This window comes from Lissotriton vulgaris, chromosome 3_2, assembly GCF_964263255.1.
Source record: "Lissotriton vulgaris chromosome 3_2, aLisVul1.2, whole genome shotgun sequence".
NCBI lineage: Eukaryota > Metazoa > Chordata > Amphibia > Caudata > Salamandridae > Lissotriton > Lissotriton vulgaris.
This window is the reverse complement of record NC_141690.1, coordinates 86262151-86275691: the sequence shown is the minus strand read 5'-3', so window position 1 is coordinate 86275691 and position 13541 is coordinate 86262151. Positions and strand designations below refer to the sequence as shown.

Here is a 13541-nt window from a genome sequence, read left to right as displayed (position 1 = left end):
ATCACCACCCCCTTTTCTGTATCGTTTTTGGCCACTATAGGTGTGGCAGGGTATACTCAGACATGAGTCCCTTTCTCACTGCACCATCAGGATTCAAGCAAGCCGGGCCGAAGACGGCTGAAATGCCAGAAACCGGTCCCCGGTAGCTTGTCTCTTTTCTGGTGAAGAATTGGCTTGGTAGTTTAGTCTGCCCTGTTCCCATGATGCACTGGGCCAGGGACAGACTGATTTGCAAATAGCCAGGTTCTGAGCTGGGATGGTGCAGTGAGATAAATAATGGTGATGGATCAAGCCCTGATCTTTGGACTGGGTAAGAGTGGTCTGCTTAATTCAGACACTCTGTTCATCACCACCCCCTTTTCTGTATCGTTTTTGGCCACTACAGGTGTGGCAGGGTATACTCAGACATGAGTCCCTTTCTCACTGCACCATCAGGATTTAAGCAAGCCGGGCCGAAGACGGCTGAAATGCCAGAAACCGGTCCCCGGTAGCTTGTCTCCTTTCTGGTGAAGAATTGGCTTGGTAGTTTAGTCTGCCCTGTTACCATGATGCACTGGGCCAGGGACAGACTGATTTGCAAATAGCCAGGTTCTGAGCTGGGATGGTGCAGTGAGATAAATAATGGTGATGGATCAAGCCCTGATCTTTGGACTGGGTAAGAGTGGTCTGCTTAATTCAGACACTCTGTTCATCACCACCCCCTTTTCTGTATCGTTTTTGGCCACTATAGGTGTGGCAGGGTACACTCAGACATGAGTCCCTTTCTCACTGCACCATCAGGATTCAAGCAAGCCGGGCCGAAGACGGCTGAAATGCCAGAAACCGGTCCCCGGTAGCTTGTCTCTTTTCTGGTGAAGAATTGGCATGGTAGTTTAGTCTGCCCTGTTCCCATGATGCACTGGGCCAGGGACAGACTGATTTGCAAATAGCCAGGTTCTGAGCTGGGATGGTGCAGTGAGATAAATAATGGTGATGGATCAAGCCCTGATCTTTGGACTGGGTAAGAGTGGTCTGCTTAATTCAGACACTCTGTTCATCACCACCCCCTTTTCTGTATCGTTTTTGGCCACTATAGGTGTGGCAGGGTATACTCAGACATGAGTCCCTTTCTCACTGCACCATCAGGATTCAAGCAAGCCGGGCCGAAGACGGCTGAAATGCCAGAAACCGGTCCCCGGTAGCTTGTCTCCTTTCTGGTGAAGAATTGGCTTGGTAGTTTAGTCTGCCCTGTTCCCATGATGCACTGGGCCAGGGACAGACTGATTTGCAAATAGCCAGGTTCTGAGCTGGGATGGTGCAGTGAGATAAATAATGGTGATGGATCCAGCCCTGATCTTTGGACTGGGTAAGAGTGGTCTGCTTAATTCAGACACTCTGTTCATCACCACCCCCTTTTCTGTATCGTTTTTGGCCACTATAGGTGTGGCAGGATATACTCAGACATGAGTCCCTTTCTCACTGCACCATCAGGATTCAAGCAAGCCGGGCCGAAGACGGCTGAAATGCCAGAAACCAGTCCCCGGTAGCTTGTCTCCTTTCTGGTGAAGAATTGGCTTTTTAGTTTAGTCTGCCCTGTTCCCATGATGCACTGGGCCAGGGACAGACTGATTTGCAAATAGCCAGGTTCTGAGCTGGGATGGTGCAGTGAGATAAATAATGGTGATGGATCAAGCCCTGATCTTTGGACTGGGTAAGAGTGGTCTGCTTAATTCAGACACTCTGTTCAACACCACCCCCTTTTCTGTATCATTTTTGGCCACTATAGGTGTGGCAGGGTATACTCAGACATGAGTCCCTTTCTCACTGCACCATCAGGATTCAAGCAAGCCGGGCCGAAGACGGCTGAAATGCCAGAAACTGGTCCCCGGTAGCTTGTCTCCTTTCTGGTGAAGAATTGGCTTGGTAGTTTAGTCTGCCCTGTTCCCATGATGCACTGGGCCAGGGACAGACTGATTTGCAAATAGCCAGGTTCTGAGCTGGGATGGTGCAGTGAGATAAATAATGGTGATGGATCAAGCCCTGATCTTTGGACTGGGTAAGAGTGGTCTGCTTAATTCAGACACTCTGTTCATCACCACCCCCTTTTCTGTATCGTTGGAGACTGGGTGGTAACACGCAACTTTGGACGGAAGCGCAATCTTGAACCTCGCTTCACTGGACCCTACCAAGTGCTCCTTGCCACGAGGACTGCTGTTCGTTTGGAAGGACGCAAAAACTGGGTGCATGCCACCCATACTAAAAAGGTACCTATACCTTTATCAGCAGACTCGTGGGTGAGGAAGGGCATTGCCTCGTCTGAAACAGAAACGTTGCCGACCTTCGTCCCTTTTAGCGACGCTCAGCCTGTCGGAGACACCTCAGTGCAGCAGAACGATACTATTGAACATTTGTCATCACAAAACTCAAGATCTGAACAATTGACTGATCAACAGAACTCTGTCTCATCATCGAACCAATTGTTTGATGAGCAGACACGTCCTGGGAGAAGCCGATATTTTCTCCGCTCCAACCCTAAAAAGACTAATAAAGATTGAATATTTGCTCTCTCCCCTGGACATCCACGTTACCCCATTATCACTGACCAGTTGAACACGCCTATATATATTTGTGAGTTTCGTAAATTTGAGTCTTTTCCACATATGTTTTGCTTCCACAGCTAGCAGTCTTTGTACATATTGTTGATTAAACATACCTTACATCCGGGTGAATCGTAAGGCCGCGCGGGTACTTCCTTCTGGTTAGTAGGTCTTGACACTAGGTCAGAGACCGTCGATTCCTGGAAACTCCTGGGGATTGACTATTGCTACACAGAACGAAGTGCGTCAAAAACGTAGCGGACGGTTTTAGAGGATGACTTTTTCGAAGCTGATGGACATGGAAAAGGCTCAGGCTAGAAGATTCGAGTTGCGTAGAATTGCACACACAAAATGCTTCATGTTTCAGGTGTTCCTTTTATTCTTAACTGTTATTGGTGGGTGGGGTGTATTACATGATACAGTCATTGTTGCCTTCTGCCTCACCTACCCCTCCTCCTGAACCTAAAATTACTACAACTGTTTCCCCTCATTCCTTCCACATCTTACCCCAACACGAGCAGGTTAGACGTGCGGAATTCATGAATAATTCCTTCATTCAGCTCCTTCATCAGCATCAGTTAGTGGTGAACACTACCAATTGTTGGGTGTGCGGGTTAATGCCACATACCACCGATAAGGGAATTCCATACTTGGTCCTCCCTTATAGTTCCCAGGGTTCAGCTCGAGCATTGCAAACAATGTTTCGAAGTGCACTAGATTCTTACCCCAATCGAGAGCCACGTCCTCCACACTTTGGTCCTGGTCCGTACCATAAGTCTTTGGCAATAGCGATTGAAGATTTAGATAGGGATATCTATGAGCCGTCGCTTATCCCAGAGGAAGAGGTGCGAGCCTATAGGGATCTTAGTGAGGCTGAGTATAGTGCGCTCGTGGGCGAGAGACAGCTTAGGAGCTCGTCTCCAATATGGGTCGTACCCCACCTTGGTAATTTCTGTTTAAAAGGCCGTGGCCGAAATCAGAGGGCTCACCTTGGAGAGAGTGTTTGCTCTGAGACGTATGTCTTACCAATGCTCTCTTCCCCCGTTCTCCTGTCTGCCAAGGGTACATATTTTGTCTGTTATGACCGTGCATATACATGGTTGCCCCTTGACTTTGCGGGCACCTGTTATATCGCAAACTTGTTGCCACCGACTTTTACAGTCACCGCTGATTATCACAAGACCAGAATTGTGAGGGGCGTGATTAGCGAAGAGGACACTGCCGGTCAAGAGGCAGGAGACTTTTTCAAGGGTCTCTTTCCGTTTTGGGGTCCTATGATCAATAGTAGGAACCTGAGACAATTGACTCGAGTGGTGGAATCGACAGCTAATATCACTGCCAGTGCCCTTGGCAACATTACAGCAGAGCTTCAGGCGGAACGGTTGATGACGTTACAAAATCGTATGGTTTTAGACGTTGTCTTAGCAGATCGAGGTGGAGTATGTAGAGTGATCCATTCGAGTTGTTGTGTATTCATTCCAGACAACGCTCCGACTGTCTATCAAGCCATCTCGAAGTTGCATAAGATCTCCGAGTCCATACACGTGGACGTAGGGGATTGGACGTTACTCGGGTGGTTTTGGGGCCTGATGTCGACTTGGGGTTGGAAGATTCTGATGATCATCGGGGTTGTTGTAGCATTCCTGTTCACATGCTGTCTTTGTGTGCAGTGTGGTCCTGCTTTATGTGGCCTCTGTGCTACGACGTGTATAAGGCAGCCGCCTGTTACCAAGGAAGCATTGATGGATAGAATTATGTTACAACAGCATCTGGATGGTCTGATGAATATCGAGATCGATTATGATTCCGACTAGTGCTTGCCTACATGAGGGCAAAAGGAGCGTCTGAGGTTCCGTGACAATTGTAAGTGGTGTTTTTGACTCGCACGAATATGGTCGAGTCTGGTATCTATGAACCACAAATGACGAGTTTAGTGGGTGTACGCGTTTACGCTGTGCTAACCTGAACCGTTCGTTTGTTTCGTGGGTTTCTTCCTCTAAACCCACGGGTTCCATCTTAGATACGGCATCCATTTTGTTTCTTGCCCTCAAGTAGCCAGCGAACGGACGCTGTCCGCTTCGCGACCCTGGGATTCCCAAGCTCCTGCGGAAGACACGTTTCCTTTGGAGGTGTCTTTATGATGAGGGGGATGGCACTGTAAGGCAGATGGCCCCGCTCGAGGCTCATCTTGCCGTGCCGCTCTATTGTCTTAGCTGTGCATTCATTAAGCACGTTCCCTTTGATGCCTGCAACTCGTGTTTCCCGATACCACCCCTTTTACACCCTTTTCGATCTGCTCACTGTTCTCATCTTCCCCTGCACCTGTTTCTGTCTCTTCCTCGATTTGTTTACTACTGATTGGAATGTACTTATGGTGGGAAGATGTGCTTTTACAGTTGGGAACTGCCGAATGTTACTGTGATTATGTTCCGGGCCCTGAATACATGAAAGCGACCCCTTTTGCCTTTTACGATGGGAACCAAGTTGTAAACCTTTGTGCACCATGTTATCCTATGCTGGAAAACTGTATAAGAAGAGCGATCCACAGATACAATTCGAATCAGACTCCTCGAACCTACACATGTTGTACTTCTTGTGACTTCTGTGTTCCCTGCAGTAATAAACCTCGAATCTTTGACGCCGAAGGAAGTGTCCCGTGTCTCTGTCATTTGTACGCCGGAACAGGTTACCCACGAAGGTTTTAGGTGTTATCCCTGGCACCGCTGGGTCTTAGCAGAACCCAGTCCTTCACACCCAGGAGAAGTGGATGAGAAGGGATCTGTTTCTGACAAAGGATCAGAGAGGCACCTTACAGAGCGTCTTGAAATACAGCCTACAGAGGGGGGAGCTATTTCGTCCTAGAACTGGTAGTCCACTCTAGAGCGGGCAGCAGTCTGTCCTTAAAGAGCTTGTCTCCAGAGGAGCTGGCGGAGAGGAGGGAGAGAGGAAACTCAAACTAGAGCTTGATAAGATTAACAGGGAGCAAGCCCTTGCTAAGCTTGAGAAGGAACAAGCACTAGAGAAGAGGAGGCTAGCCATGGAAGAACGGAATATGGCCCATGAGTTAAGCCTCAGAGAACTGCATATCAGAGCTAGGCCTGGGCGTAGTTCGCTGAGTTTTGCTATGCAGAACTCTGCAAAGTTACAAAAAACTTTATGAAGTTCCGCGAGTGGCAGATTGCAGGGCGAACTGCAATTTGTACTGGTATTCCTGCAGCTCGGTTAGAAATTCTACCCGACCAGCAGTTCGTGCTCGCAAACTTACCATTAGCGATCAGGAACTTCCCATTTACTATTGCGGGCGGTGAAAAACCCTGCTGCAAAGTTCACCACACAGGACTATTCAGAGCCCTCCAATTGGGGGCCAGCAACAAAAATAAGGGTGGCAGCATATCTGCAATGTCTGCACTTGAGTCCAAATGCCATATACCAGAAGATATGGTGCCCAGTTACAATGTGGGGGATGACATAGATAAATGTTTGTCACTGTAAAGTGGATTTGTAAGTGTATGCGGTCCCAGAAGAGTTCTGAGGGAGGGGTTAGTCTTTGGTGGTACATGCCCACAGTGGGGAGGGACACACTTCTTACACTAGAGGTGGGGGACCAGACAAACTACACTGCCATGAAGACCAATTTAATCAGAAGTTTGGCTTGACACCTGAGAAGTACAAGCAACAGTTCAGGCCTAGTCACAAACTCCCTATTCAAACATGGTTGGATTTCTTAGACTATGCTCTTAAGTCACTGAAGGGCTGGGTGAGGGGCCCATAATAATGATTATGAAGGGCTATGAAGCGTTGTATTGAAGGAGCACATTCATGATACTTGTTTTATAGAGCTGCACCAGCACCTGGTTGATAGCAAGCTTATTGATGCCAGGAAGCTTGCTGAGGAGGCGGACCTCTTGGCCAACAGCAGAGTGTCCAAAAAGGTATCTGGGGGGGGACTCCCAAAAGGGTAGGTAGGGTCCTAACCAGAAGAAGGAGGCGGGAGATAAAAAGGGCTCAGAGGGAAAAGGGACTGGTTCCCATTTCCAATCTTCCCACCAGAAGAAAACTGACAGCAGCCCAAGCCCATCAAGTGCTAGGAGTATGGACACTACAAAGGCATTCAGAGTGTCCAAAAAAAGCAGCACCTCTCACTGGACGAAAGATTCCAGGGGTAGCTAGCGTGGTGCTGGGGGAGGAGTTTTTCCCAGGTAATGTAGGAGGGAGGTTTACAAGGGTTGGCCTAGTGTCCCTGGGTGACAGTGAGATGGTTCTTAAGATCCACGTGCCATCAAATACTACTAAGTATAGACAATGGGTCACCAGCACTGGGCATGGTGTGGAGGCTCTGATGGATACTGGAAACAGTATGACTATGGTAAGGAGCCAGCTGATATTACCAGAGCAGGTAATTACTAATGCATCCCACAACAGAGAGGGTCACTTTCCTGTGGCCCTTGTTCCATTTGAGTGGAGGGTCTGAATGAACCTCCAGTGAGAGGGATGCTGCATTTGCTGTGGCCTTCCCAGAGTCCACTGAAGAGGAAATTGCTTCCCTTACTGATGCTCCTGAGCTTACTGGATGGCATGTGGGAGGAGGACCCACAAAGAGGAGTTCTGTAGGGCACAAAGGGAGTGCCCAACCCTTGACGGAATGACACAACTGGCTGAAGCCCTTGCAGCAGGTGATGCTGCTGGCAATCACCACATTTACAGGGCGGACAAACTCCTGTACAGTGAGCCTAAGACTAATGGGCATGGGACAACAAGGCCCCAGTGGTCCCCCAATGACATAGGGCCTTCATACTGGATCTAGCTCACGAGATTCCCTTGGCATGACACCAAGGCCAAGGCAAGTCCTTTGCAAGGCTTGTCCCCCAATTCTATGGCGTAGGATCAAGCATTCCTCAGATGCATTCTGCAGGACTTGTGTGACCTACCAGGCTATCAGGAAGGCATCGCAGAGGCTCAAAGGCCTCCTTAATCCCTTGCAAAATGAACACTTGATGGACAGAATGAAGAACAATGTCATACATTCACCCCAGTGCAGAGATCAGGGCCTAAATCCCTCGTTGTTTGTTCACCATGCCATTCCAGTTTGAACCCAGCCAAATGCAAATCAGTCTTAACCCTGTGCCTCTTGGGGACAGTCTAGCCATAACTGCCAGGCCAGGTCCTCCCTGGACTGGAAACAAGCATCCTAGGACCGGTTTTGGGGTTCCACCCTCATCAGCCAGGATAGCTTGACTCTAGTGGCATGGAGAGCACAGGACCCAAGTCTAGGCATACCCGTCCCACTAGGGGTGACAAATGCAAAAAAGAACAATTGATGGACAGAAGGCAGAACAATGTCATACATTCACCCCAGTACAGAGACCTGGGCCTAAATCCATTGTTTTCTTGCTCACCATACCATTCCAGTTTAAACCCAGCCATATGCAAATCAGTTTTGGCCCTGTGCCTGTCATTAGCACCCCCTTTGAGAGGGTGGGCATCGACATTGTAGGTCTAATGAATCCCGAGACTGCATCATACAATAGGTTTTTCCTGGTTCTGGTGAATCATGCTACTAGGTACTTCAAACAGTTCAACAGTGAAAGGGGTCCCACAAAAAAATCCCACACCAGGTTAGGAAAACAAAGCTTAATGTAATTAATAAAACAAGACCAAAGCAATATAAATCCAAGAGATGTACAATTTGAAAGTTTTAGGTCAAAATAGATCCACAAAGTGCCAACTGTGGATATCTGGGTGCGTTGGCCTGGGACAAAGTCACAAGTTCAGTCTGACCACCATGGAGCGTGGGCTAGTTACAGGGACCCAGTTGGGCCAGCTGACTAAGTACTGGATGCAGAGCGTTGCACAGAACTGTGTTGAAGATGTGCTGCTCAGCCGGAGCAGTGCATCGGTTCCAAGATGCAGTGAGGCTGCTGTGTGAGGTCCTGTTACGTCATCGTCGAAGATCCTGTCGACGGGTTAGCTATGGGAAGTCCGGTGTCAGCCCAGTGGCATGCAGTTGGCGACGCGTCGGTTCTGAGGAGCTGCGATGCGGAGTCTGGCATAGTCATCGAGTCTGCTGTTGGCAAGAGATGTGAGGAACTGGAAGGTTGATGTGGGACGCTGTTGAATTTAATAGAGAGAGACCCCCTGGGCCAGGGGAATAGGGTACTTATCAACAGTAAAGTAAAAGAGTGACCCTTCGGCAAGATTACTAGCTAATCAGGCCCAAATGTTAATATTGGACATTCACGTTGGACAAGTATGACAAAACATATATGTATAAAAATGATACCAAATTTATTATTGTTAAAAACATGAAAAAATGCATAGTAAAACCCATTTCACATTCTATAAGTATGTGCTAACTAAAATTGACACAGTTCTAAGTCACACAAGGATTATAAACATAAGATACCAATCTTAAAATCAAACAGAAAATACAATGTAGTTCATCAATTAACAAAACACAATGAGGGGGAGAGACAAACAAAAGACAGTATAATTTGTCATTAAGACTTAGCACATCGAGTATTCAAATGTTCAAACCACCAATCCTGGACACATTTAATTCTTGCAGTATACAGGAAAGGCTTTTATTTCAATTTTGTGCCATCTTTTTCAAGACTGTTTTTTTGGTCTCTCTTGGTCAACGGCACTGGGTGGTTGCCTTGTGGTTTAAAAAATCCTGTGGGTAAACATACTGCAATCAGTATCTTTTGCTGCATTCGTGAATTTACATTGCTTAATTTAAACATTTATTAAGCTCTCATTGCTTATCACATTAGGTGCACCGTGCATAGTTCTATCTCAAGCATCAACTCTATTGAGTAATGTATACCGCTAAATTTACAGAATTACAATGCTTGGCCTGAGATATCATTTAAACTCACATTGCATATCACATCAAATATACAGTCCTTGATACTTGAAAAGACATCCATTCTATTGATTATTTTTTTAAACATTTCTTGGGTCAGGAATTAGAGTCAAGCTCAATTATCTCTTAACTTAAATAGCATGTAGAATTTCTTAGCACATTGTTGGCATCACTACTTTCGGAAGTCCACATGTCCAGCATTACCATGTGTGCTTTTAAAATCCGCCAATGAAGGAACCCCTCTACATAAAGAGCCCATGGGAGATAGGACAATTTTATTTTTATGCAGTATATTTCGTCTGACCTCACCCACTTCATGACCTTAGAGATTCATTATTTTACTCTATCTTGATTATTACCTTTATCTCATGTTATTTGCGAAGTTATTTCTGACTGTTCAACCTCCACATCATAACATTTTTGGCTGATCTGAAAGATAATTTGTTGTTTTTCTTAGAATTTATACCACAAAAAAAGGAGATTCCTAATAACAAAGAATTTTACTCTCTTTATATGAATATATTTTAACTATTCAGAACCCTATTTTTACCTGAGTGTCTGGTATCTTCTTTTATATTGCTTCCTCTCCTACCACTCTTAAAGGGTCTTGCGCGGTCATGCAGGATCAAAATCTATATGGGGAGTAATATTTCTGTATTTATCCTTTATTATTCCGTTCTATTTCTTCCACTACCTCACTGACGTCTTATATACATGTAACAGTTTCGTTTGTCTGTTCTTTTTGGATTACCTGTTTAAAATACTGCTTTTTTCGAAATGTTGGTATCTTTGGCTTTCCAATCGTGTACGGTGCCAGCTTCTTAAAAACGTTACTCTCTTTTCTCAGAATTGTCTAAAAGAGATTAACATATATTGGACATCTTCTTACAGCACTATTTGCCATTTGTATTCATTACCCTATAGTATTTGCACGGAACCCACCTTGTATCGCAAGTTGATGCGTCTTCAAGGGGTGGATACTCAAGGCCGCGGGATGGTGTTTTGTCTCCTAAATGGGATTGGATTGAGACAAAGGGGCTAGATTAATTCAAAATCACGCCACCCATGGCTTCACAAATGTACTCGTTCTGATGTGGGACGCTATCAGGCAATGTATTGGTTCTTAGGACTGTGTGGGCAATGCGGGTCTTTGCGATGGGTCCATTCATGCAGCAGGCGCAATACGGTGGATCTGCTCGGGGATGCGTCGCTCAGCCAAGGAGATACATCATATCTGCTATGGGATACGTCACTCAGCAGTGAAGATGCCTCGGTTTCACTGGCAAAGCACTTTAGGCCCACTTCCAAGGGTGAAGAACTGGGGTCGCTCCAGTTGGCAGGGTAGACTCACAGATGGCAGAGTCCAGGTGCAGGTGCAAGGTTGTTGAACAACTGTTATGTCCCTGAGGCTTCAGATCATGAGGCCAACCAGCTATCCCTTGGAGTCACTTTGGGGTCAAGAGATGCAGGTCCAGTCCTTCTCACCCAGGCAAGAGGGCAGCAGGTTAGCACAGCAAAGTAGCAGTCCAGTAGTGCAAAGTGTACCAGAGTCCTTCAGTAGCACAGCATTCCTTCTTTCTGGCAGAGTATTCACAGATATAGAAGTGTACTAAAGTGATGGTGTCTGAGGTCCTTTCTTTCATAAACAGTTGTGCAATTGAAGTTGGGGCATGCTTCTAGAAGATTGCTTTTGAATAGCACAGATGCCTTACCTTCCCTGCCTCGGCTCCAGACTAACTACTTGAATTATGCATCCCTTTGTGTGAGGACAATACACAGCCTATTCAGGTATAAGTGAGGCAGGGCCCAGCTCCCCTCTCCTATCCTGCCAATGAAGGCCTACTAAGTCACACCTAAGCTCCCTTAGTGTGTGCTGTCTAGGAGGAATACACAAAGCCCAACTGCACCCAGTCACGTGACCAGGTACACGTTGGGGGCACCAAATGGCTAAGGTAAGAAAATGCCAACTTTCTAAAGTGCAATTTTCAGAATTGTAATTTAAGATCAGATTAGACAATACGATAGGATCTTAAATTAAGATTCCAGTGACACCAAACTTGTACCAAGTATATCTTCCCATTTGGAAATTACACTTATAAAATGTAATGAAGTAATCCCAATGTTACCCTATGGGCGTTTTAGGCCTTGCAGTATTGAAAATCTAATTTAAGTGTTTTTCACTACCAGGATATGTAAAACTGAAAAATATATATCCTTCTTTTTTTTCACCAAACAATGCACCTTGCCCTCTGGGCTGTCAAGGGCCTCCCATAGGGGTAAGTTATATGTATTAAAAATGAAGATTTGGGCTTGCTACTTAAGTGGGTGGCAAAATTAGTGCTGCAGGCTCATTATAGCATTTAGTTTACAGTCCTGGTGCACTCACAGAACTACTTTACTAGGGACTTGTAAGTAAATCAAATATGCCCATTGGGGATGAGCCAATATTACCATGTTTAGAGGAGAGAGCAAATGGACCTTAGCATTGGTTAGCAGTGGCAAACTGCTCCAAGTCCTTAAGCCCACAAAAACGAATTTAGCAAAAAGTAGGAGGAGGAAGTCAAAAAGTGCCATTTCCAACAACATATATTCGGAAAACAATATTTCAGTCATATGAAACCAAAGCAAATAAAGCATTATTAATGAAATAGTAATTACATTTACTCGAGGAAATATTTAGCACCTTTTAATGGCATTGCCACTTGTTTTATAAACTAATGGCATATTGTGGACTGTATACTTACCAATTAAAAAAATAACCATTGTATAGTAATATAGACTGATTAGTAATCTTGTTGTTGAGGATTTTTTGTCTAAAATCACACTTGACTGATTTACTTCTCTTAATACTGACAAACTATGTAATAGGCGGTGTGTCATGATGTGTGGCCCGTATTCACCTGTGTCCACTGAGGAGACAGGGAGATGCGCTCGTCCTAACTTCTTAGTTGTTTGAGCTTTTAGTTGCTGCAGAAGTTAGCAAGATGTGCAAAGTGTGGGCGATGGCTTGGTGTGAGGCTTCATGTTTGCAAGGGTTAAAGTATGGGAAACATATAAGTGGAGCCTAGACAGACTACACAGGACTCACAAGTCTTACAAGGGTGGTGGTCATATTGATTTCATGGAGTATAAGTTCCTTGTTTTAAAGTGTTCCTTTCTGGGCATCCAAAATGTTTAGGTGTTGCAGCGAGACTCCTTGTTGCCAGCGATTGGATCACATGGACAATTGGCTGGAGTTATCAGTGATTTATAGGAGAATTCTAGAACAATACTTGTGATCATAGATGTATGTTTTGATATTGTATGGTGGGATTTAGGTGTACATCAATGGAGTGGTCTAGTGAGAGGAAGGAGAGCAAAGGTACACTCCAAGCGTGCATAAAAAGAGCAATCCGGAGGAAGGGAGGAGAGCAGAAGGTTCTTTAAAGGTCCCCTCTAGGTTCTCATGAAAGGAGTTGCTTGATAGTTGGAAGGAGACCCGCGGAAGGCAGAGGATGTAGCCTTACAGCTAGAGCAGTCGACTTCGGAGATGGGAAACCGGGTTCGAGCCTCGAGTCCGCAACGAAGCTCAACATCCTGTGATTTTGGGTAAATCACTTAATCTCCCCATGCCTAACAATAATGAATGTGTCCATCTGTAACAAAACTGGTGCTCATGTAAAGCGCTCTTAAACCCGGTGTCTCGGGTCTAGTTTGTGCTATATAGAAATCTTTAAAAAAAAAAAGGTGATTAAAAGAACCATCAGACGTGCTTGGAGAGAAACAGTCCAGCAGGAGCAAAGAGAGTGGGTGGAAGGAGAGCCCGTGGAAACTGCTTGAAGGGATCCACTGCGGCTCCTGAGGAGGAGTGGCCTAGCAGTGCAACAATGAAGAGAGGAACAGATATGGGGCGTTGAAGGGCTCTTGGCCAGGTACCCTGTCTTTGTGTATAACAATGACAAGAGGCACAATTTCTTGGATGTTCACACCTGCCTACTGCCGTGGTCTTATACCAGTACTCATGGACAGTCCTTTGAGCCAGTGCCTAAAAACAACTAAAACATAGTAGCCAATGGCTGACAGGGGCCGTCTAAAACCCCTCCTCTAGATATATGTGCAGA

At 45.8% G+C, this 13541-nt stretch overlaps 1 pseudogene across 1 annotated transcript in view; it reads left to right on the top strand.

Annotated features, from left to right (window-relative positions):
• The window catches only part of LOC147725357 (cytosolic beta-glucosidase-like), a 328336-nt pseudogene that overhangs the window by 271941 nt on the left and 42854 nt on the right, over window positions 1-13541 (top strand). The window lies entirely within an intron of this gene.